Genomic DNA, 24202 nt, shown 5'->3' on the forward strand with positions numbered 1-24202 from the left:
AACTCCCTGGAGGTGATAAATAATAATCAATAATCATAATAATCATTATTACTATTTATTATTCAGGCCTTCATGGAGTCAAAAGACTCATCGTGCGAGATCTTTCCTAAGAAACACAGTCTATTAAGATTCATTGAGGGGAGGCCCCCCCCCCCCAAAGAAACACAAAGTCTATCATACCACTACTTAAACTCATTGACCGTTCTTGCTCTCACCACTTCATCAGGCAATGCATTCCATGGTTCAACCACCCTCCATGCAAAAAAACCACTCCGCACCCTCTTGCTTACAGTTTCCTTTTGTAACTTCCAGGGATGGCCACTTGTCATCACACCTTCCCGCTGTTCAACCAAGCTAAAGAACTCCCCAGTGTCAACCCTGTAACCACCTCTCAACAGTTTAAAAGTCTCAATCATATCACCTCTCCTCCTTCTATCCACCAATCTCTGCAGTCCACATTCCCTCAGCCAATCCTCATAACTATCATTTTACAGTCCTGAAACCATCTTTGTCATCCGCCTTTGTACCCTTTCCACAGTTAATTTATCCCCTTCAAATCCTGGATACCAAATCTGAGAACAATAGTCCAAGTGTGGTCTGATCAGGGTCTTATACAACGGAGTGATAACCATTTTATCTCTTTAGGTCAGCGTCGTCCTTCTCGTTATTGCAGCAATCCTCTGCGTTACCTTCACCACCTTTGTAATATGTCACCTAAATTTCAGATTTGTATCAATCATCAACACCAGATCTCTTGTCTCCTCTACTTCCTCCAGTATAACTCCTCCCATAGAGTATACAGTGTCCCATCGATGTTTCCCAAACCTCAAGACCTTACATTTTGCTGCATTAAACTGAAACCCACATTCATTTGCCCATCTATCTAGCTTATTCAAATCCTCTTGCAAGGCTACCACATCTGCACTAATAATAACCCTTCCAGCAGCTTCGAATCATTCGCAAACAACCGAATATCCCCTTGCAATCCACTGACAATGTCATTGATATAAAGGTTAAACAATATAGGTCTCAGTACTGAGCCTTGTGGGACCCCACTTGTAACCGTCTGCTTCCTTGAAACTGCCCCACCATACACAACTCTCTGATACCTATTGGACAGCCAGTCCTCAATCCAGTTGACCAATCTGACATCCAGACCCTTGTGCTGCAACTTAAATATCAGCTTATCATGTGGCACTCTGTCAAATGCCTTCGCTAAGTCTAAGAAAATTGCAGTATATGCCTTTCCCTCATCTAATGCTCTTGTAACTTTATCATAAAAGGCTAGCATATTGCTAAAACAAGAGCACCCCTTCACAAATCCATGTTGACTCTCACAGATAACATTACCCTCATCTTCCCAATGCTGTATACGGTCCCTCACTACTTTCTCGAAGATCTTAACAACTACTGATGACACACAGACTGGCCTATAATTAGACACTTCCAGTCTGCTACCACCCTTATGCAACGGCACTATCTTACCTTCCTTCCATTCCATCGGCACCTTTCCTGCAGCCAGACTTTCATTGAAAAGCCAGGTCAAAGGCTCTGTCAGTTCCCTAGCACATTCTCTCAAACCTCGTGGTGAAATACCATCCATTCCCACAGCTTTATTTACATCCAGAGTACTCAGTATTTGAAACACACTCTCCTCCTTTACCTTTAAACCTCGAACTTACCCTATCCCTCTAGCATTAAAACTGATTCCTCCACTCCAGGATGAAATACTCCAATAAAGTGTTCACTGAATAATTCCACTATGTCCTCTGCATCAGTTACTCTATTCCCATTTTATCCCACAATATCATTCTTTCACGGTCATTTCTCCTCCTACTGGCCACATAATCTAAAAAATTCCCTAGAATTTTCTTTGGATCTTAGGGCCAATCTCCTCATATTCCAGTTTCGTCTTCCTTATCATACTAGTCACTCTTCTGGCCTGTGTCTTATACTCTTCATGCATCTTCTCTTCACCTGTCTCCTTATATCTCTTCCACAGCCTTTTTTTCGCATCCAATTCCTGTTTAATATTGTTTGTCATCCACTTTACTCCAAATTGTGTCCTCTTGTCGTGGTATACAACTTACCATTGCTGCTAACAAATATTCTTTCATAATTTTCCACGCACTAATGATATCCCGACCTTCCAATTCCTCCCTCCATGAAACTTCCCCAAGTTGACGTGTTAGACTGTTATAATCACCTGCCTTATATTTTCACATATGTTCCCGTCTCTTTGATACTCCTGCATGTCTATTCATTTTCCAAGTCAAAACCATATGGTCAATCTCTCCAACTGTTGAGAGAGATGTCATCTCAATTATTATCAACTCTTTTGATGCTATAACCAAATCCAAAACTCTTGAACCTCTTGTTACCTCTATTACATGTTGCCTAAGACATTTGTCCCTCAAAAATTCTAGAAATTCCATTCCCTTATTGCTACATGCATCATCCTCTCCCCAATTTATACTACTGTAGTTAAAATCTCTCATAACAATCCTTCTTCTTGCACTTGCCAAACTCAACTATCTAAACATTTCCTGCTCCTGGGTCTGTAGCAACACCCCACTCAATATCCTGTCTTGCCCACCTCTGCCTCACACCATATGCTTTCGCTTTCAAAATCATTAGTGCCACTGCCTTCCAAAGTCTCCACTCTTAGAGGACATAGGTCGTCACTTATCATAAGCAGTACTCTACCACCATGCTTTCCCTTCCTATCCTGCCGAAAAATTCTGTACCCAGCGACTTCTATTCCTGTTATTATAACCTCTTCTGTCAACTATGTCTCAGTGATCCCAATAATGTTTGGCCAGGCTGATGCTATCTGTGCCACCAATTCCTCTCCCTTATTCCGGATACTCCTGGCATTAGTATAAAGCATATAAATGCCGTTGTTTCTATACCAGCATTATCCCCTCTAGACTGCACTGGGCTCAGTGTTAGCTGATGTCGTCCCCCTTCTCCCAAGTACCCATTCCCACAAGAGGCCACCCCTGCTACCATCCTCCGTGGAACACACTGACTTGTTCAGAACAGCAATCTCTCCACATGCTACGTCCTACGTCATTCAAATGTAAGCGGTCTTTTGCATACAATTCCTTTCGGTCCTCAAATGCATTCCAAGCATCCACATAGTCCAGTCCTCTCTCGTCACACATTCTAGCTATTATGTCATTCAATATCACTGCTCTTCTGCTCAGCTCGTGATTATCATACCTAGGCAACACACACTATCTTTCCTCTCTGGTTCTTCTTTCATACCACCTCAAGCAAGAATCTCATATCTCTCGCTGCCCTATTTACACCACCACTCAAGTCATTTGTTCCCACCATCACAATCATCTCATCCACCCTTTCGCCTCTCTTAACTGCCAAAGCCACACTTTCTATCGTTCCTCCTGGCAAACACTTCTCACGCATCCTATCTTGAACACCACGGATCATTGAGTCCCCATACATTATACCTCTTACCATTCCCTCTCTCCTATTGTTTCCATTTTCTCCTCTTTCATTCCCATACTCTCTCTCATTCCCTCTCTCCTACTGTTTCCATTCTCTCCTCTTCTAGCACTCACATGCCTCTCTCTCATTCCATTCCTCCTCTGTTTCCATTCTCTCCTCTTCTAGGATTCCCATACCTCTCTCTCATTCCCTCTCTTCTACTGTTTCCATTCTCTCTTCTTCTAGTACTTCCATACCTCTCTCTCATTCCCTCTCTCCTACTGTTTCCATTCACTCCTCTCCTATAATTCCCAAAACTCTCTCTCTCTCTCTCTCTCTCTCCCTCCCCTACTCCGATTTGCATTGCATTTATCTCTTCCATTCTCCTCATCTTTCATACTTCTCCCAAGACATTCCACCTCCTCTTTCAGCTCCTCTATCTCCCTCTGCAGGTCAGTCACTTTTAATCAAAATTCACTCTCCCAAACAAAACCATCTCCTAAACTTTCACAGTCATTCACGCTTTCTACACTATCAACTATTATTTTCTCATTCATATTTTTTTCTTCATTCTCTCCTATCACACTACTTGTCTTCCTGTATTCATTTCCTGTTCCTGGAGCAACAAGGTCGGTTATTGAAATATCTACTACATTTATTTCCTCCCACTGCCTGTACTTTATGCACATACAACCCCCCCCCCCCTCACTCTCAGAAGCCAGATATCCAATTCCCGAGACGCATACATGCAAGTGCTGCATGCCACAAACTCCCTTATTATATTGCTTATAATGGAGTGCTTAAATGGCGGAGGACTTGGTGATACGCCATTTGTGACTGCAGCTGAATCTGCGATCATTCATTACTGCCGAGGGACTACTAGCGTAATCGTTAATTCAAAATAGTGTCGCTAATTAGTGTCAAAAATAAATGAATGCTAAATGTATTAGGGAGTATAAATAAATAAGAAAAGTACAAACAATTACAAGCAAAACAAAACATTAAGTACACTAAATAAAATGAAATAAAACTAAATACAGTAATGAAAACTTAGCTTCGTCTTGTCTTCCACCGTTATGCATCCGACCCCGTCTTAATGTTATGTTATATTAATGTTATGCTTTTTTGATGATCATTTTTGCAGGTAATTTGGAAACTGTCACACTATTCTACATTTATGTATTGATGTTATTTGCCTTATTCATTTCACTGTCTATACCTACCCCATTCAGTAAGGAATGATGTTTGGTAAATCACTTGATATTAACTGAAGTACTGCGAGTTTTTCTGACTATGCAAACAAAATACTCAGGCATATTTTGTTTAATCCTTAACTCCCTGGATATCTCTCTTAATAATAATAATTATTATTATTAAGAGAGATATCCAGGGAGTCAGAGACTCATTAAGAGAGGCCACACTCCAGCTATCATACTTGTTCTTGAATTCATTTACCTTCTTGCACACACAACATCCCATGCCAATCGATTCCAATCATGCACCATTCTATGAGAGAAAAATCTAGATCTCACTCCCATAGCTGCATTCATTCTCAGCTTCCAGGGTTCTCTCGTCCTTTCTCCACCCTCCATAAATAAAAAATTCCATCAACTGAAATCCTGTATGACCCTTTCAGAAGTTTGTGAGTCTCAATCATATCACCCCTCTTTCTCCTGTTTGTTAACATCTGCAGTCTACAAATTCTCAATCTGCCTTCGTAATCAGTATTCCACAATCCTGATATCATTTTTAATATTCTCCTTTGCACTTTCTCCACTGTATCAGAATCACAATGGAAACCAGAAGACAAGACCTGCACACAATAGTCCAAGTTGTATTTGCAATATTTGCTACATGGCCCCTGAACTTCAACTTCCTATCTACTAACACACCAAGATCCCTAGCCTGATCAGTTTCTTCTAGCATAATCCCACCAATATAATACAACATTGGATATCTAATCATGCTAAAGTGCATGATTACATTTACCGACACTGAACTGACATCCATTTTTCCATGTCCACATTTCCAGCCTATTCAAATCATACTGCAAGTACAGTTCTTGAACAATGCGAGAATTAGGAGCGCCCCCCCCCCACCTGCATTGTTCAAAAATCCTTGTTTAACTTTTGAATTCCCAAAAACTTAACTACTAATAGGTTACTGTTGACCAGAAGCCTTACTGATAACATAAACAGTCAATTAATACATATTTTGAATGGTATGCATGTATATATACTATATTCTTACAATAAAGTAAACTAAAAAAAAAAAAAACAGCTAACGCCTTTTTATTCCCGTATATACGGGAGTAGGCGAGGCCATTTAGCCCTATCTAACTTTTTGGAGACTGAGTGGGCAGTTCAATCTCCACTGGTACCCAATCAGAGACAGATGGCCCAAGGCTATCACTAATTAAGCGGTACGCAGTGAAGAGAGACGGCTCAAATGTGCCGCCATCTCGTGGTCTCTAACCCTAACACAATTTATTTAATGTCTGAAATAATGTGGGTTCTACGGTCGATTTTCTTGAGTTTACAGGACGAAAAACCCGAGTTTCCGGGAGGAAAAACCTGCTTGCCCGTGCCAGAGATCGACTAACTCGGGAACCGGTCGAAAAAAGGCTTAGAAAAATTTCCTCTAGTCGCCGACTAGACTCGAAACCAAGACTTCCTTCGTGCGGCCTAGCGCGGTGGTGTGCAAACGCCACATCCACTGAGCTACACAGGCTCCTAAAGTAAACTAGAGAAAAGAAATTTTTATTAAAGAAAATCATAAGGAAGTGAATATACATTTATAGTACTGTACTGTATTTATCGATATTGTAAGTGTTGATAAATGTTTTCATGATACAAAACCCTGTAGATGTTATATGTATCCCTAACACTAGACATCAAAATAAAAAGATAACATGAAAAAGAAATTATTCATATTTATTTATAGGTATAACAATTCATGCATTCATAATCAAGAAGCAGCAGTATGATTGCTTTATGGTAGCCTAGTGCAATCGACGAGATTACTTCGTGGTAGCCTAGCCTGTACACTAATCATGCACAAAATTTTATGATGAATGAATCATTATAAAATTTTTATTTTATAATGATTCATTAAGGGTCAAGGTTTTTAATGATTTTTTATTTTATTTTTTACATATTCACATAATATGATCAGGGGAAAGGAAGGAGTAACTAGAATTCAACACTAAACATGCCTATAAATAGCTTGAACGGTAGGCAGTTTCAAGTAGAGTGACGTGGACAAATTTCTGAGTGGTAAATTGGACGTTGAGGCATATTTTGTGCCTCCCATCATCATCAAATTCCTGCCATGTATCCTCAAGGGGTATACAGGATATGATAGTACTACATGAAAAATTTACATCATTACCAACTTCCTATCTACAGTTTTCCTCCAAATCAGTCTGTTACTTGTCAAGACTCCAACATTATCAGATCTTACATTTCTATTGTCTAAGGCACTTTTTACCGTAACAATCCACCTATATCTTGGTCTTCCTCTGCGTGGTTTTCCTGTCAACTTGACAAAGAACACCTGTTTTGCTAATCTTTCCTCGCTCATTCTGTTTAAACGACCATACCACCTGAGATTAGCTCTGCTAACGCATTCCTGGATGCTGACAATGTCAAGTTCTTTCCTATTATCCTCATTTTTAATATGATATTGCCATTGATGGCATCTGTTCATGCTCCTAATCTTTCTCAGGGCTCTCATATCTGCAGTCTTTAGTCTTTGGTCAAGTGTTTTACTTCTGACTCAGCTCTCAGATCCATAAGTTAAAACTGGTTTGAACACTATCTTGTATACAGCTAATTTAGTGTTCTGACTAATTTCTCTCTTATTCCATATGAATTTATTCAGTTGACTTCCTACTATACCAGCATTGTTGACTCTGTTGTCTATTTCCATATTTAATTTACCATCTTCACTAAAAATCGTGCCTAAGTAGCTGAAATGTTTTACTTGTTCTATAAGTTCTCCATTCACAATGCAGTTGACATTTTCAATGATTCTGCCTATTTTCATTGTCTTTGTCTTCTTATTGCTGACATTCATACCATATCTATTACGACAGTTATTTAATTTAGTCAGGGAATCTTGTAGCTGATTTATTTAGAAGTATAACATCGTCTGCATAAAGCAAAGAGCCGACATTAACATCTCCAATTTTGATAGCAGGTTTAATACTACTTTCCTTCATAATATGATCCATATAGATAATGAATAACAGAGGCGATAATGTACATCTTTGTCTGACACCAGATTTAACATTAAACCATATTCCTGTACTTCCTTTAATTCTAACTGCTGACTTATTCAAATAAAGACTAAGTATTGCTTGATATAATGCCTGTTGAGTGTTTTTTACCACAGTGCTATCGCTGCTTGTTTCATTTAGCAATTTTTTTTAGTAATTACTTCAAGGATATCTTTTTCTCCAGTTTTCATGCCACCTTGATCATCTCTAATTCTTTAACACACTCTTTCTTCCATTTCTGAGCTTCTTCAACAACCTCCAGAATATCTTGCCACCTTTTTGATTTTTATTTTCTATGTTCTTACCAAAGTCTTCCCATGACTTTTGTTTTGCTAGTTTTACACAGTGTTTAGCTTTCTTACATTCGTCTCTGTATTCTCTAAGAGCACAAGCTGACTTATTTGCCAGAAAAATAGAAACCAAAATACAAAATATTTTGTGCCTTTGGTCCACAAAAGATTTTCTAATGGGAAAGAAGTAGAGAAATTTTTTTACATTATTAGAGGGCACTAACATCAAGGAAAATCTGGTTCTTGTTGAAGATTTTAAAAGCCAAATAAAAAATGGATCCTATATAGAAATGTTTGGTAAAATTTGGGGAAAAGAGTAAAACTAAATAATAATAATGGCTGGTTATCTTCTTATATATACAAGGTAAGTTCAAAAAATTTCTGCCCTGACATACAAAATTTGTTCCAATTTTAAAATGCCATGCATGACAGATAGCACCATCTATGGGGAATTAGTGTACCAGTTTCAACTCTCTACCTGCGTCATTCAGTTGGAGGCAATTGTTTGACTAACATGTAGCACGCTAAGTGGCTGTAATGTTAAAAATTGAATACCATGCTGTGATAAAGTTTTTCACTAAAGCAGGGCTCTCTCAAAGTGCTATCAAACAGTGATTGGATGGTGTTTGTGAGGGGAAGCTTCTCCTTCATATTCAACTGTGAAGGAAGGTGCTAAACAGTTTCACTTAGAGAGAGAGAGCATTGAAGATGATCCTCGTGATGGTTGGCCTGTGGAAGTGATGACTGAGGAAAATATCTCTCCTGTTGAGGAACTGCTCAATGACAGATGGCTGAAGTTCAAAGAAATCTCAGCAAGATTGAGGCTTTTTATAACAACCATCTTTTGCATCATTCATCAGAAGATTCACATAACGAAGGTCAGTGCCTCGACTTCTCTCTTCAATTCAGGAGCGTCATATGACCTGTTCCTGCAAGTTTTTAGAGCTTACCAAGGGAATCAGAGAGAAATGTTGGAATCCATTGTCACTGGGGATGAAACCATGGTCCTTTATTATGATTGTCTTTCCAAAATGGGAATCATGGAGTGGCACAAACCAGGCAAAGCTCTGCCGAGAAAAGCCAAGGTCACTCAGTCCACCAAGAAGATCATGGCAACAATCTTTTGGGATTGCCAGGGAATTCTTTTGATTGATTTCAAGGAAAGGAATACCACTGTGAATGCAGAATTTTATGCTTCACTCCTGTACAAGCTGTGTCATGCCATAAAGGAGAAAAGATGAGGAATGCTGAGTCATGGTGTTCGCCTGCTTCACGTGAATGCTCCACTACATATGGCTATTGTTGTGAAGGACTGTAGCTTCCAGGAGATTGAACACCCATCCTACAGCCCAGATCTAATTCCCAGTGACTACTACCTCTTCTCAAAACTGAAGAAAGACCTTCGAGGAAGAAAAGTTGCAGATAATATTGAGTGAAATGAGGCATAGAAATGTTAATTCAACGATGTGAAAAGTGAGTTGGAGTGAAGGGAGATTATGTTAAAAAGTGACATAGTTGTTTTCTTTCTATCACCTCTAAAAATTAGTCAGGCCAAAAACTTATGGAACTAGCCTCGTATTCTCCACAATATTTTCTTTTTTTGCAGATCCTGTTCAATGATAATATATTCATACATTTAATATCTACTGGGTTTATCTTCTTGATCCTGTGTATGCATCCTAATACAGCTCTCCTTTTAAATAACCCTGACATATTTCTCATATATTACAACTTTTACTTGTACTGTATTTCCCTCAAACCAACAGACTTGTTTTTGATTGTCTTTAGGTGGAACATGAATGTCATCACCTTGTGCAAGATCACTATCCACTTATTTAAGGCTTGAAGAGATTAAAAAAAAAGTTTCAAGTTTAGTTTCTGGATTATTATTAAAAAAAAACAGAAATAATAAAATATTTATTATATATATATATATATATATATATATATATATATATATGCACACAAAATTAATAAAAATCTTAGCCCAACCCCACTACTAATGTACTGTAGATTTACAACCGTTCTGGTGGGAGTCGCATAAAAAAAAACATCAGTTCCAGATACTTTGAAATATCAAAGAATATTATTATTTTGAAGAATACCCAAACTTTTTTGCAACATATATATTATTATTATTATTCAGGCCTCCAAGCAATCAAAAGACTCATCGAGGGGAGGTCCCCCCCCCCCTGAGAAACACAAAGTCTATCATACCACTCTTTAAACTCACTGACTGTTCTCGCTCCCACCACTACATCAGGCAATGCATTCCACGGCTCAACCACCCTCCACACAAAGAAACCACTCCTTACCCTCTTGCTCACAGTTTCCTTTCGTAACTTCCAGGGATGGCCTCTTGTCATCACTCCTTCCCGCTGTTCAACCAAGCGAAAGAACTCCCCAGTGTCAACCCTGTAACCACCTCTCAACAGTTTAAAAGTCTCAATCATATCACCTCTCCTTCTTCTATCCACCAAACTCTGCAGTCCATATTCCCTCAGCCGATCCTCATAACTAACATTGTACAGTCCTGAAACCATCTTTGTCATCCGTCTTTATATCCTTTCCACAGTTAATTTATCCCCTTCAAATCCTGGGGACCAAATCTGAGAACAATAGTCCAAGTGTGGTCTGATCAGAGACTTATACAACGGAATGATAACCCTCTTATCTCTGCAGGTCAGTGTCCTTCTCATAATAGCAGCAATCCTCTGTGTTACCTTCACCACCTTTGCAATATGTCCCCTAAGCTTCAGGTTTCTATCAATCATCAACCCCAGATCTCTTGTCTTCCCTACTTCCTCCAGTATAACTCCTCCCATAGAGTATGCAGCATCCCATCGATGTTTCCCAAACCTCAAGACCTTACATTTTGCTGCATTAAACTGACACCCCATTCATTTGCCCATCTATCTAGCTTATTTAAATCCTCTTGCAGGGCTACCACATCTACACTATTACTAATAATCCTTCCCAGCTTCGCATCATCTGCAAACAACTGAATATCCCCCTGCAATCCACTGGCTATGTCATTGATATAAAGGTTAAACAATATAGGTCCTAGTACTGAGTCCTGTGCGACATCACTTGTAGCCCTCTGCCTCCTGGAAACTGGTCCACCATACACAACTCTCTGATACCTATCAGATAGCCAATCCTGAATCCAGTTGACCAATCTGACATCCAGACCCATGTGCTGCAACTTAAATATCAGCTTATCATGTGGCACCCTGTCAAATGCCTTCGCCATGTCTAAGAAAATTGCACTATATGCCTTTCCCTCATCTCATGTTCTTGTCACTTTATTATAAAAGGCTAGCATATTGCTAAAACAAGAGCATCCTTTCACAAATCCATGTTGATTCTCACATATAACATTACCCTCATCTGCCCAATGTTGTATACGGTCCCTCACTACTTTCTCCAAGATCTTAACAACTACTGATGACACACAGACTGGCCTATAATTAGACACTTCCAGTCTGTTACCACCCTTATGTAATGGCACTATCTTACCTTCCTTCCATTCCCTGGGCACCTTCGCCAAAGCCAGACTTTCATTGAAAAGCCATGTTAAAGGCACTGTCAATTCCCTAGCACATTCTCTTAAAACTCGTGGTGAAATACCATCCAGTCCCACAGCTTTACTGACATCCAGAGTACTCAGTATCTGAAACACACTCTCCTCCTGTAACTCCAGACCTCAAACTAGTCCTATCCCTCTAGCATTATAACCAACTCCTCTAGGATGAAATATTCCAATAAAGTGTTCATTGAACAATTCCACTATGTCCTCTGCATCAGTCACTCTATTCCCATTTTTATCCCACAATATCATTTTTCCACAGTCATTTCTCCTCCTACTGGCCACATAGCTAAAAAATTCCCTAGGATTTTCTTTGGATCTTAGGGCCAATCTCCTCTCATATTCCAGTTTCGCTTTCCTTACCACACTAGTCACTCTTCTGGCCTGTGTCTTATATTCTTCATGCATCTTCTCTTCACCTGTCTCCTTATATCTCTTCCATAGCCTCTTTTTCGCATGCAATTCCTGTTTAATATTGTTTGTCATCCACTTTACCCCAAATTGCGTCCTCTTCTTCACTCGTGGTATACAACTTACCATTGCTGATAACAAATATTCTTTCACAATTTCCCACGCTCTAGTGATATCCCAGCCTTTCAATTCCTCCCTCCATGAAACTTCCCGAAGTTGACGTCTAAGACTATTATAATCACCTGCCTTATAATTCCACATAAGTTCCCGTCTCTTTGATACTCCTGCATGTCTATTAATTTTCCAAGTCAACACCATATGGTCACTCTCTCCAACTGGTGGGAGAGACGTCAACTCAGTTATTATCAACTCTTCTGATGCTATAACCAAATCCAAAACTTTTGAACCTCTTGTTCCCTCTGTTACATGTTGCCTAAGACATCTGTCCCTCAAGAATTCTAGAAATTCCATTCCCCTATTGCTACATGCATCTTCCTCTCTCCAATTTATACTACTGAAGTTAAAATCTCCCATAACAATCATTCTTCTTGCATTTGCCAAACTTAGCTGTCTAAACATCTCCTGGTCCCCATCCTCTGTGCTCCTGGGTCTGTAGCAACACCCCACTAAATATCCTGTCTTGCCTACTTCTACCTCACACCATATGCTCTAAATCATTTGTCTCACTTCCTTTCAAATTCTCTTAGAGGACATAGGTCATCACTTATCATAAGCAATATATATATATGTCTTATATTTACATAATAGGGCTAATAATTACTTTTCAACTATTACAGTTTACAAGGATTAAGTTCCTCTGATGTTTATTATTCCAAAGGACGATCACCACCCCCTAAACCTCCAAGAAGATGCCATTCAAATCAAAATGTGCACACTTCAGGTAAATCAAATGACATATACTCAGTTTTTTTTTTTTTTTTTTTTTAAAGCTTATAGGTTGCAGAACTGCAATGGTATTTACAGCAATTGTTTATTTACATTTATTAAAAGGAACACTGCATCAATTTTCCTTGAATCTTGGTCTTCCTCTGGATCTTTTTTTCTGGCATTAAATGTATGTTTTGCTACTCTTTCCTCTCCTGTTCTGTTTTAGTGATCAAACCATCTCCGATTAAATTACCTTGCTCATATTTTATATCACTAAAGCACTTACCATTATTATTACTTTTGCTCTTTTCTACGAATTTCCCCAAACATCTTACTGTTTAAATCTCCAACAGATAACTTTTCCATTTTCTTGATGTCTACTAGCTTGTCTCTAATGATTTGAAAAATTCTTCCACCTCTTACTTAGTGGAATCCTTTGTATGTCATAGAAATAAGTTTCATTTTCAAATTGTTTACAGTACAAATAAGTTTTATTGTCTAACTCTGCATTTTAAATTTGCCCAAATAAATATACTTGAAATTGTCTGACAATCAAAAGCTTATTTTTTCACATTCAATTCTATCACTACATCTTCCTTTCACTTATCATCACTGTTGTCCAAATATAACATTCTATTTTTATCAATTAGCAGGATCTTACCTGTTTTAGTGCCTTCATCACAGTTATTTATTTATTTCATATGGGGTTCCCCTTTTCCCCCCCATCCCTTAGGACAGGTTGAGCCCTTCTAAAATGAAGGATTAAATATGTATTTTATGACTCTAGATTCGTCTATGTTCACGGTGCCAGTTTTCCTATTCTGAGGGACAAAAAACCTGAGTTATAAAACCAATATGAGACCTGCTACCTCACTTTTAGTTGAAAGAGACCAGATAAAGGTTCCTCGAGTTTTGGACCAGAATCAAACCCAGGTCTTTTTGACCAAAGGGCTTCATCTATACTGACTGAACTACTGAGGTTCTTTCATCATAGTAACTTCTAAAACTTTTGTGTATATTTTTCTTTTCAGTTTGACATTCATTTTTATCCTACTCAAAACTAAATGTTGATGACTTCCTATTTAAAATCTTCTGTATATCTTGAACCATTGTGAAGATATCGCTGTTAACAATATAACATAGGAACACTTTTCTTGTGCCTTCTATCTATGTGAATTTGTGCACTTTTTTTTTGTTAGAACATGGTATTATTAATGAGTAGTCCATGTGCTGAACAGAAAACCAGTAAGTGCTTACCATTATTATTGCCTTTTGCTCTTGTTCAAATTTTGCTAATATTTCTGTATGTCTGGTGTTCATTTCCTGCTCTGCTGTTTAGATCTCTAGCAATGGCCAACTTTTTCCCTTTGTCAGCTGACTTTTCTGATGGCTTGAAAAATTTCTACCCTTTTTCTTTAATAATCCCATCATTTGGACTATAGGCCCTAATAAATTTCGTTGTCTGAATCCCCATTTTGATGTTAACACACATTACTTTCCTGAAATTGCCTGCCCAAGTAGATTATGTTTATTGTTGAATATTATAGCTAATCTTTCCTTTTCTTGATCATTATTGCCTGAATAGAACACCTTGTCTTTATTTAGAAGAATCACAGTTTTTTTTCTTTATTTTGATAATGCCAATTATTTCAACATGACATTTCTCTAATTTTTCTACAAGTTACACTTCTTTTTCACCTGATACTTCTTATTGATGGTGTCTGGTTTGAGTTCTGGTGATGATGAGTTTTTTCCAGTATTTTCCAGTAGCTGACTTTTCACTCTTTATTTTGATTTCCTCATAAAAACAGCAGAGCCTTGTTTGGCCAGGTGATATCCCACCCAGCTTGACATTTAATTTTGTCATATATCATTTTCTTTTGATTTAAGCCAGTGCAGAATAAAGTTTGGTCAGATAAATCCCAAATTTCCAGCCCATCTTCATTTGTTTAGGATCCAGATATATAGTTTGGAATGCACCGTGAGAAGTTGAAGTTTGCACATTGGGTCAGAAGTCCTGGTTGGTTCTCTGCATTCCCTAAAAGACTATGTGGAAGTATCCTCTCTATTATCTAAGTATAATCTTTAAGCCACCTATTTAAAATTTTTACCTTTCACAATTTAAGTTATGTAATAGTGTATTAGCAAGATGTGTATTAAGAATTCGAATGTAATTTATGATGATGTCAGAAATATGTGAAATTAACTATTTTGACTATTTACAGCTGACTGTCACTATAACAAATGTGGCTATAGTGAATGCTTTCATTATAATAAACTGTGAGGAAGTTCCAGCCAAAGCCTTCATAGCATGAATGCTATTCTAAGTGAAATTCACTCTAGCAAACTGTCTACCACAGCATATTGTATCTTTGTTCCCTAGGATTTTGCTATAGTGATGATCAGCCTATTTTCCACCCACTACAGGGTGAAGGCCTTTCCCATTACAGGAGGGTTGGGTCTACTTCTCCCAAGATGGACTGGTAACCCAGTCCATCTTGGAAGATTGTTTATTCACTTGTATGAATGACTGCACGAAGGTGAAAGACAATCACAAACATCCATGTTTAGGTGGGATTCGAACCTGCAGCCTCTTGGCTGGAGAGCGGATATGCTAACCACTTGGCCATTCATGCTGGCTATAGTGAGATCAATATTTTTTAAAACAAATGTCCCCACCCCTTGTGATATGCCATCCTTTGTATTTTTGATTTTATAGTACAGATATTCAAAAGAGTGATAACTTCTGGTCTAAATGCTACATATTCTGCCCCCTAGCCTTTTAATATCACTGCAGTTCATTACAGACAAAACCTGAAATAAGTGATTAGGTGTGTAAAGAATTGGCACTCCACTTCTTTTTTTTTGATATCTGTTTAAAAGAAAATACTTTTTTTACTTAACACGTTTGCTGCCAACTATGGGTATACTTGTAGTTGGTATATGAGCCTCACAAGCCAACTACGAATATACTCATATGTTGATCACCTCCGGCCACGAGATTACTCGTACTGACCTTGAAGAAGTGAAAGTGCTTGGTGTGTGTAGCGTAGCAGTGAATGTATGTATACTCATAGTTGGTATATGAGCCTCACAAGCCAACTACCAATATACTCATATGTCGATTACCGCCGGCCGAGATTACTCGTACGGATCTTGAAGAAGTGAAAGTGCTTGGCATGCAGTAACAAACTATGCCAGAGGTAGTGAACGTGTTAAACATGATATTTTCCATACCAGTTTAAAACAAATATTCAGATTTACCTCAATTGATGAGTTTAATGTTGGATTGATTTTAATACCATTATCAAGTACATCATTATTGTTTATTCAGGTATGAATAGGGGAATATATATATATCTCATCTCGTTTTCCTTTTATCCTCTTTTACTTTGCGGTGTCAAGGGTTTATTAATCATCGGACCTCAAACCGTTCACAGAATAAGGTGGTCAGCCTTACGCCTCGGTATATCCTATATCCGCAGTGTGAGGTCTCAAGGCCGATTTGCCTGCTTTGAGGGATGAAAAACCTCAGGATAAACTGGGGGGAAAACCCTACTGTCCATGCCTAAAACAGGCTAACATGGCTATGGCTGAGGAAGATCCTTCAGCTCCTCATCGAACCTAGGACACTCTTTCCCCAGGCATACGGTTGCGAAATGCACAGCCACTAGGCTAACCACGTGGACATATATACACGAGGGGCTGATTTTTTTTTTCAAAGTTGGTACATCTGTCATAAGCATACATATGAAATTGCAAGTCATTCTATAGAGTAGTTTGTTTTATACAGTTGTCTGAAGCAAAAGTGTTGTCTGTGTCCCTTGAAATGGATAAAATTGAGTATCGTGTGGTTATAAAATTTTTTGTAAAAGAAGGTTTAATGCCAAAAGAAATTCATTCGAAGTTCATAAAAGTTTATGGGCACTCTTCTCTTTCGTTTTTGACAATTAAGAAATGGGCTGCCAAGTTTAAACGTGGCCGTACCAGCCTTGAAGATGATCCATGTGAAGGACATCCAAAAAGTGTAACAACACCAGAAATCATTCTTCAAGTGCATGCTATGGTATTGGATGACTGGCTAGTCAAAGTGTGTGAAATTGCTGAGACTATAGGCATTTCAAAAGAATGTATAGGATATATTTTGCATGAAGAATTGCATATGAAAAAGCTTTGTGTAAGATGGATGCCGTGCTTGCTCACAGCAGATCAAAAACGCTCTTGCATGAAAATCTCTGAACAGTGCTTGGAGCATTTTAACAACAATAAAACTGATTTTGTGCATCAATTTATTACTATGGATGAGACTTGGATTCACTATTACACACCAGAATCCAAACAGCAGTTAAAACAGTGGACAGAAGCCTGTTGTTCAAAGAAGACAGTCTTCTCATCAGTGTTTTGAGATGCTAAAGGCATTTTGTTTGTTAATTATCTTGAAAAGTGTAAAACAGTAACCGTGGAATATTATTCCAATCTTTTGACGAGACTAGACGAAACAATTAGTGAGAAAAAACCCGGTTTGAAGAAAAAGAAAATCATCTTTCATCAGGACAATTACCTGCCCACAAAAGTGTTTTGGTAATGAGAAAATTAAGGGATCTGCAGTATGAATTGTTGAAGCATCTATCCTATTCCCCAGATTTGGCTCCCTCTGACTTCTGTCTCTTCCCAAAACTAAAACTCTTCCTCACTGGTCAGCGTTTTTCTTCGAATCAAGAGATGATTGCAGCTGTAGAGGAGTATTTTGCAGATCTTGCTGAGAACCACTGCAGGGATGGGATAATGGCACAGGAATAAATGTATTAGTCTTAAGGGAGATTATGTTGAAAAAGAAAAATAATTTTGAAATTATAAATTTGATTTTTCATTGTTAGGCTGAGAACATTTCAGACCACCCTCATATGTCAACAGGAGGGCTTTTCTTCCCAGAAATTTGGTGGTTCTTCCTTCTACAAACTATACAAAAATATCTGCTATTTATGCCAAATATACGTTGGTTTTCTGTAAAAAAAAAAAAAAAAAAAAAAAAAAAAAAAAAAAAAAAAAAAAAAAAAGAAAGAAAGAAAGAAAAAGAAAAAAAAAAGAAAGACATTTCACATGGTGAAAGTGTTAAACATTTAATGAACTAGCTAGGAAATCAATAGGAAAATTCAGACAGTTGAACGATAACTCTGCAAACAGTGGCTTTTAAGTGCAAACACTGCTACATTAAAATTACTACATGTATACACTGTGAATTAAAAACATTAAAAAAAAAAAGGCACAGTTAGAAATTACAGTTTCCTACACTTTGGAAATGGAAAAGTTCATCATTTAGATACTATGCAGTAAGGCTGCAGGGCTTTTGTTGGATGAACATTCACGTTTGAAGATGCTTTGTTGCAGTAATTCGTAATCAGCCCTAAGAATCCTGTGGCTAGTCAACCTCATTCATTCCGAAATCAAACCAAATTTATGTGGTTTTATAAAAATATAGCCTTAATGTTCAGAAATCGCAAACTGAACAGAATTGAAAATAGGTATCAACAGAAAAGAAGTGGAACCACAAAAGAATTATAAAAATACTCTATTGACATAATTAGTGTTTTACCAAGATGAAGAAGATAAAAGTAACTGACGTACTTCTAAACAACTGTTAAATGTTATATTTTCTGTCAATTATCAGAGAAAATAAAGGGGTAACTTCAGAATGCAACAGTAATAAAGATAAACTTCATGGTGTTAAGCATTTATACTTTTGTCACTGCAGATTGTTTAAAAGCATTGTCAGAAGTTTGACCTCAACAATTTTTTTCCTTAAAGTATGGAAGACTGTATGAACGTGTAACTAGGTCATTATTTTATATAGCTTTCCCTTTATTTTATATAAAATTTTTTCACACTTATAAATCTATACACTCTTTGATAATAAAATCTAAAAGGCATATCTAGGTCTGATTTTATTTAGATTTAGAGTGTTTAAACCTTTTTGCAAAGTCAGCAAAATATAAACTATTTGGTGCAGTATATAAACAGTATGCCTAATATATTTTACTACTGTTGTTGGGCTGAGAATTAGATAAACATCAAAAACATGCTCTAGAAACCAAGCATGAATTGTTTCAACCTCCATTTGCCTAGATAATCACCTCACATAAAGCAGCAAAATTCATTTACTACCTAAAAATGTTCACAAACTTCTGCATGCAGTAGGATATGAACCTGTAGCTTATTGAGTAAAAATATCTTCAGGGAAATTTCTGTATGTACGAATTGAAGAGTTTCTTAGAGAAGTATGTTGAATAGATGAACATCAACAGAAATCATTGTTTCATTGTTCGGTGAATAAAGATCGTTAATTTTTGGCTGGAATTAATGAAATTCCATAGATTAAATCAAAATGTTTCTAGCTTAGATTGTTTTTAAGGTTATTTTCAAGATCTATAATTTGAGCATTATTTGAAATGAACTGTTTTATAGTTCGATGTAACTGATCTATTAATAAGTCCTTGCTTGCTTTTTGATCTATTTCATGTACAGTAAGGGATTTGATCATGATTTTTATGAAGTTAGGAATAATATCCACATTGCAGTAGTGATTATGAAACACAAGTCTGTTATGTAAATTAGCTTTTTTTCAAATGAAGCTTATCTTTTAACAGCTTTTCAGTATTCCTTGGTATAGACATTAATAACCAGACATTTAAAGAACATGTGTAGTAGATGTATTGTTCATAACAGTTGTGCCTGAGTCACAATTTTGTCAACAGGAGAATACATTATCAGCATTCAAAGAAAACAATTGTAGTTTTTGTAATTCAGATAGAATATTACATAACTCATTCATTATTAAAAAAAAAAAAAAAATCAGCACTTGATCATGATTTCTTCCCAAAACCTTGAGATAGTCTACTGATCCTCGACTCTATCCCCAATAAGTTGGTATACAACCAGTAATACTGGAACTGCAGTCTGGTTATCTAACAAAGACTTCAAAGAACCCACTGCCAACTACAACTTCAGATAGGCACTGTGTTGTTGCCTACCCTAGTAGACTATGTTGCCAGCTATGGTAGGCAACATAGATGCCACCAAACACATTTCCACCGTGGCAATCATACATGTCAGCATGTATGATTGCCACATAACTTTTCTTTCAGCAAGCTGCTGAAATTTTCCATCCCAGCAGTTCTTTGAAGCTCATAGAACTGAATACTCTAATTTTGTGTTCGTTTACACAGATGGCTCAGAATTGGAGGACCTAGTGGGATCTTTTGCTGTATTTCCAGACAGCATTATATCTACACAAATCCTACTGAGTGTAACAACTCTACAGCTGAGTTGTATGTGATAGAGCTTTCACTAAAATATATCAGATTGCATCACTATAAAAGGTGCATAATATAGTCAGACTTGCAAGGTACTCTTCAGGCAATAAGTCTATAGCTATAGAAACATTCAGTGCTCCCTCTGAAATTTAATACCACCTCTTTCAGTTATGGAAGCTACACTTCAACATACGTTTACACTTCAACTGCAGTCTTCTGTTGGATTCCAACAGAAGACTGCAGCTAGGTCAGTTTGTCTCTCAAACATCCATCATCTGCCTGTACTACATACAGATTACTGGCAGATTATCAGACAAACTCTACCAAATTAAGCCCAAAATTAAATTATCGCAGTCTAGCCTGTGATTTATTACTATGTAATTTATTTATTACTTATTGTGTAATAAATAAATATTACACAATAGGTAATAAATGAAACACCTAGTATAATTGTGTATACTAGGTAATTTATTTATATTACCTAGTATACATTTAAGAAATGTTTCATTTATTCAATTCTATTCTTTCCCTCAGCCATATAGCTACCACCATGGCTGGTGGGGATAGCTATAAGCTACCATACTAGGGAAACTACCTTGCTCATGACTATGAGCAAGGTAGTTTCCCATTGCCTTCCTTGCCTTACTATATCCAATGACTGCATTGTGCTGTTCAAATATTTCTCCTAAAATCCACCAAACCTCACACACAAAAAGAAATATTTGAACAGCACAATGTAGTCTATAAATTTCCCTGCCAAAAAGACTGTGACATCACCTACACAGGTTCCACCATCAGGTCTTTATGGGCAAGACTACAAGAACACTTCCGTGACTGTAACATCCCTATTCCAGAACATTTAAACACTAAAAAACGCAACATCAAAAAGAAAAATCATATACAAAACACAGGAAAAACAGAAATAGCTGTTCACGCCCTTGAACAAAAACACACCCCGCAGATAGACAAGGCCATCATAATAGACAGACAAGACAATGAAACAATGCTCAGAATATCGGAAACAATAGCTATAAAGTGTGACGCGAACTCTATCAATGTACACAGGCCCTACATAATCTCCGAGGTTTGGAAGCTTTACAACATAAAATTGAGGTCACAACCCCAACCAATAGGAGACAACACAAACACCTCTAAAGCAGAAGCACCCACCCGACCTGACATAGCTTCCACTTTCCCAATGTGTTCAGATGACGACCACGAATAGTCGAAACGGTCCACACCCCGTCAACCACCTTTCCCCTTCCCCCTCCCTATTTTAAAAAATTAACCCTTTCACTTTTTTCCCCACCCTATATAAAAGTATATGTTTCTATATATTACGAAAGAAACCCGGGTTTTTCTAACTTATTCTACCAAACTGCCTACCCCCCCACACACACACTCTGCAGTTTTCGACATCGCAGACTGAGGAAAAGCCACAACACCCAGAAAAAGGTATGTGCAATTTTCTATTCCTTAGGCTACATATACTTTTTAGTACATCTACACTCATAATGCCCTAAGAATCCATGAGTAAATAGCCAATGACATTTAAACAGGGGTACTCCTAAACTGAAGCAGGCAAAATAGCTGCAATTATAATAGTTTATAAAGAGGAGTAACATGGGAGTTTTCCCAGAAATAATATACATTGTTATTTTCATTTTTATATATAGTTTTTAGACCTATATATATATGCCACTTATTGATTCTGTATGTTCTGGCCCAGTGACTATTAAATACACAAACAAACAGTCCCACTGATTTATTTTATCATAGCAGTTTATTCGAATAATCAATGTAAACAAACAGAAAATAGTTTATTTAGTAGAAAAATAAGTGCAGTGCCATTTTGGGACAACACGCATCAATATGAAATTTTGGGTGAAACTTAAAAGTGCACTTCATTTGAAATAGTCACCATTTAATCATGCATGAGATAGTAGAAGAGGTTGAAATTTCTATAGGTTCACATGACTTAATTTTCAACATAAAGTGTATTTCAGAGTTTATATATATCAACATGTCCAGAAACAGAACCATAAATACAGTGCAACTTCCATATTCATAAGACTGAACTCTGTGACTTCTTTTTTTTCCTCTTTGTTCTTGATGCTTTAAAAAACAAAAAAAGAAAAGTTGACTACAGATTTGATGTGTGTTCCACAAACAAAAACAGAAATTTTCAAACACAGATTTCAACAATGGGTAGAGGACTTACTTTGAAGGAGATTAAACTCCAAATCCCATCTTCTATTCTTTGTGCAGTCACGTCAGTTCCAATATGTTTTTTAACAGACTTTGTGCGACTTACTTTTTTTATTCTGATTGAAGTTATTTGATCCCAATCTGTTTGAATTTCAGAATATAAAGCAGCAGTTTTATTTTCCCCACAAGTGTATATTTTATAACATATCAGTATAGTAGAATACCATGATTTCTTGAAAGAAAATCATCTCATAGTTTAAAGTTTTTAGTGTACACATAGAGTCAAATTTGCTAGGAAATGCAGGAAGGAGCACTATAAAAGGAATTGGAGATGACAAAGTGATTTAAAATCTAAAGGATGTTTTGGTAATCACTTTGAAAAAAATTAATTTTTTATGTGTATCCTATCTACAAAAGGTTTTTAAAGATGTTATACATTTAGTACAGTGATTGGATTTGAGTCTTAGTTAATCTGAGCCATACCATAAATGTTTTGTTCTGAAGCTTGAAGAGTAGAGACATTGTCCTCTTTACTAACCAGGAAGCACTACAGATACAAACAAGATTTTGAAGTTTATGGCTGGTGCAAGCAGAACTTTGGGTCATCCCTGGGAACTAGGGATGTTAAAAAGCATATAAGGTCCAGATTCTTTTCATGGATTGTGTGTGGAATTGGCTGCTGTTATATGTTGCAAGTGCATCTTCAAGAAGAGCTATAAGTGACTAAAATGGCCCTCCCTCTGAATATTCGGACTCCCTAGAGAGCGTGCATAATAATATTATTTTTGTTTAAGACCAGATTATTAAATTTATTTTTTTAAATAAATAAATTTATTTATAAATACATCTTATTACATTAAGTTCTGAGTTTTCATATTATATAATTTATTCTAAAAGTTCTTTCTTATTACCAAGAATAATAAATTAATATAAATAAATTGAGCTTTCAAATTTAAATACAACTTTGTTGCATTTAAATTTGAAACTGGGGATAATGTGATAGATGAAGTGACTACCTGGTGATGCCACTTGTAAATAGGTATTACTCAACAGTAGGAAGAAATGGAGTGTCTTTTACTGCCTGTTCTGTCACCTTGATGCAATATTCAGATCCTTCCCAGGCTGCAATTTGTTCAAAATTTAAAATATGAGTTAAATGCATTAATTAAATGTATTAATGTAAATGCTTACTTCAATTCATATAGAAAAAGTTTATTTTTATTTCTTGCTTTCTTATTTGTAATATTTACAATTGTCTAATGTGGAACTGTTTTCTTTCACACCAGAAAATTAAAAATATGGATATTAATGACTGGGAGGACAGTAGTCAGTCTTTGGAGAAAATGAAAGACAAAATAGTCAAGATAAAACAGATGAAAACTGATGAAATAATATAGCTAGATTTACTTATTTCTTTTTGATATCATGTACAAGAATTGTAATAGTTATTAAAAACTTAGTGTATTTTTTACTTTATTTTCAATATTGATATAAGAGTTTCTGTATACCATTGCAATGAAAGATAAAATACTACTCTTAGAGTCACAGTATATGTTTGTAAATCAACACCTCTTTCTTGTTTAATTCTAAAACGTTATTATTTTACAGGTATCTCCATGGAGTCAGAAGACTTATTGTGTGAGACCCATGCTTGCGTATCATACCTCTCCTTAAACTCATTCATTCTCAAGCCACTCATAACTAATTCTGGGAATTCTGTTCCACTCATTCACTACCCACCAAGAAATAAACATCCTTAGTAACCACACTCTTACCC

General features: G+C 36.8%; 1 long non-coding RNA gene across 1 annotated transcript in view; it reads left to right on the forward strand.

Moving 5' to 3' along the window:
* The window catches only part of LOC150102383 (uncharacterized), a 38036-nt gene extending 14064 nt beyond the window's left edge, over positions 1–23972 (forward strand). The window contains exons 3-4 of the long non-coding RNA XR_016548944.1: positions 12817–12920; positions 23712–23972. This is a non-coding gene — a long non-coding RNA (uncharacterized LOC150102383). The remainder of the gene's footprint in view (positions 1–12816; positions 12921–23711) is intronic.
* The last annotated feature ends 230 nt before the right edge of the window (positions 23973–24202 follow it).

Source organism: Typopeltis vanoorti, chromosome 10 (genome assembly GCF_054136105.1).
Source record: "Typopeltis vanoorti isolate ZY-2024b chromosome 10, IOZ_Tvanoo_1.0, whole genome shotgun sequence".
Taxonomy (NCBI): domain Eukaryota; kingdom Metazoa; phylum Arthropoda; class Arachnida; order Uropygi; family Thelyphonidae; genus Typopeltis; species Typopeltis vanoorti.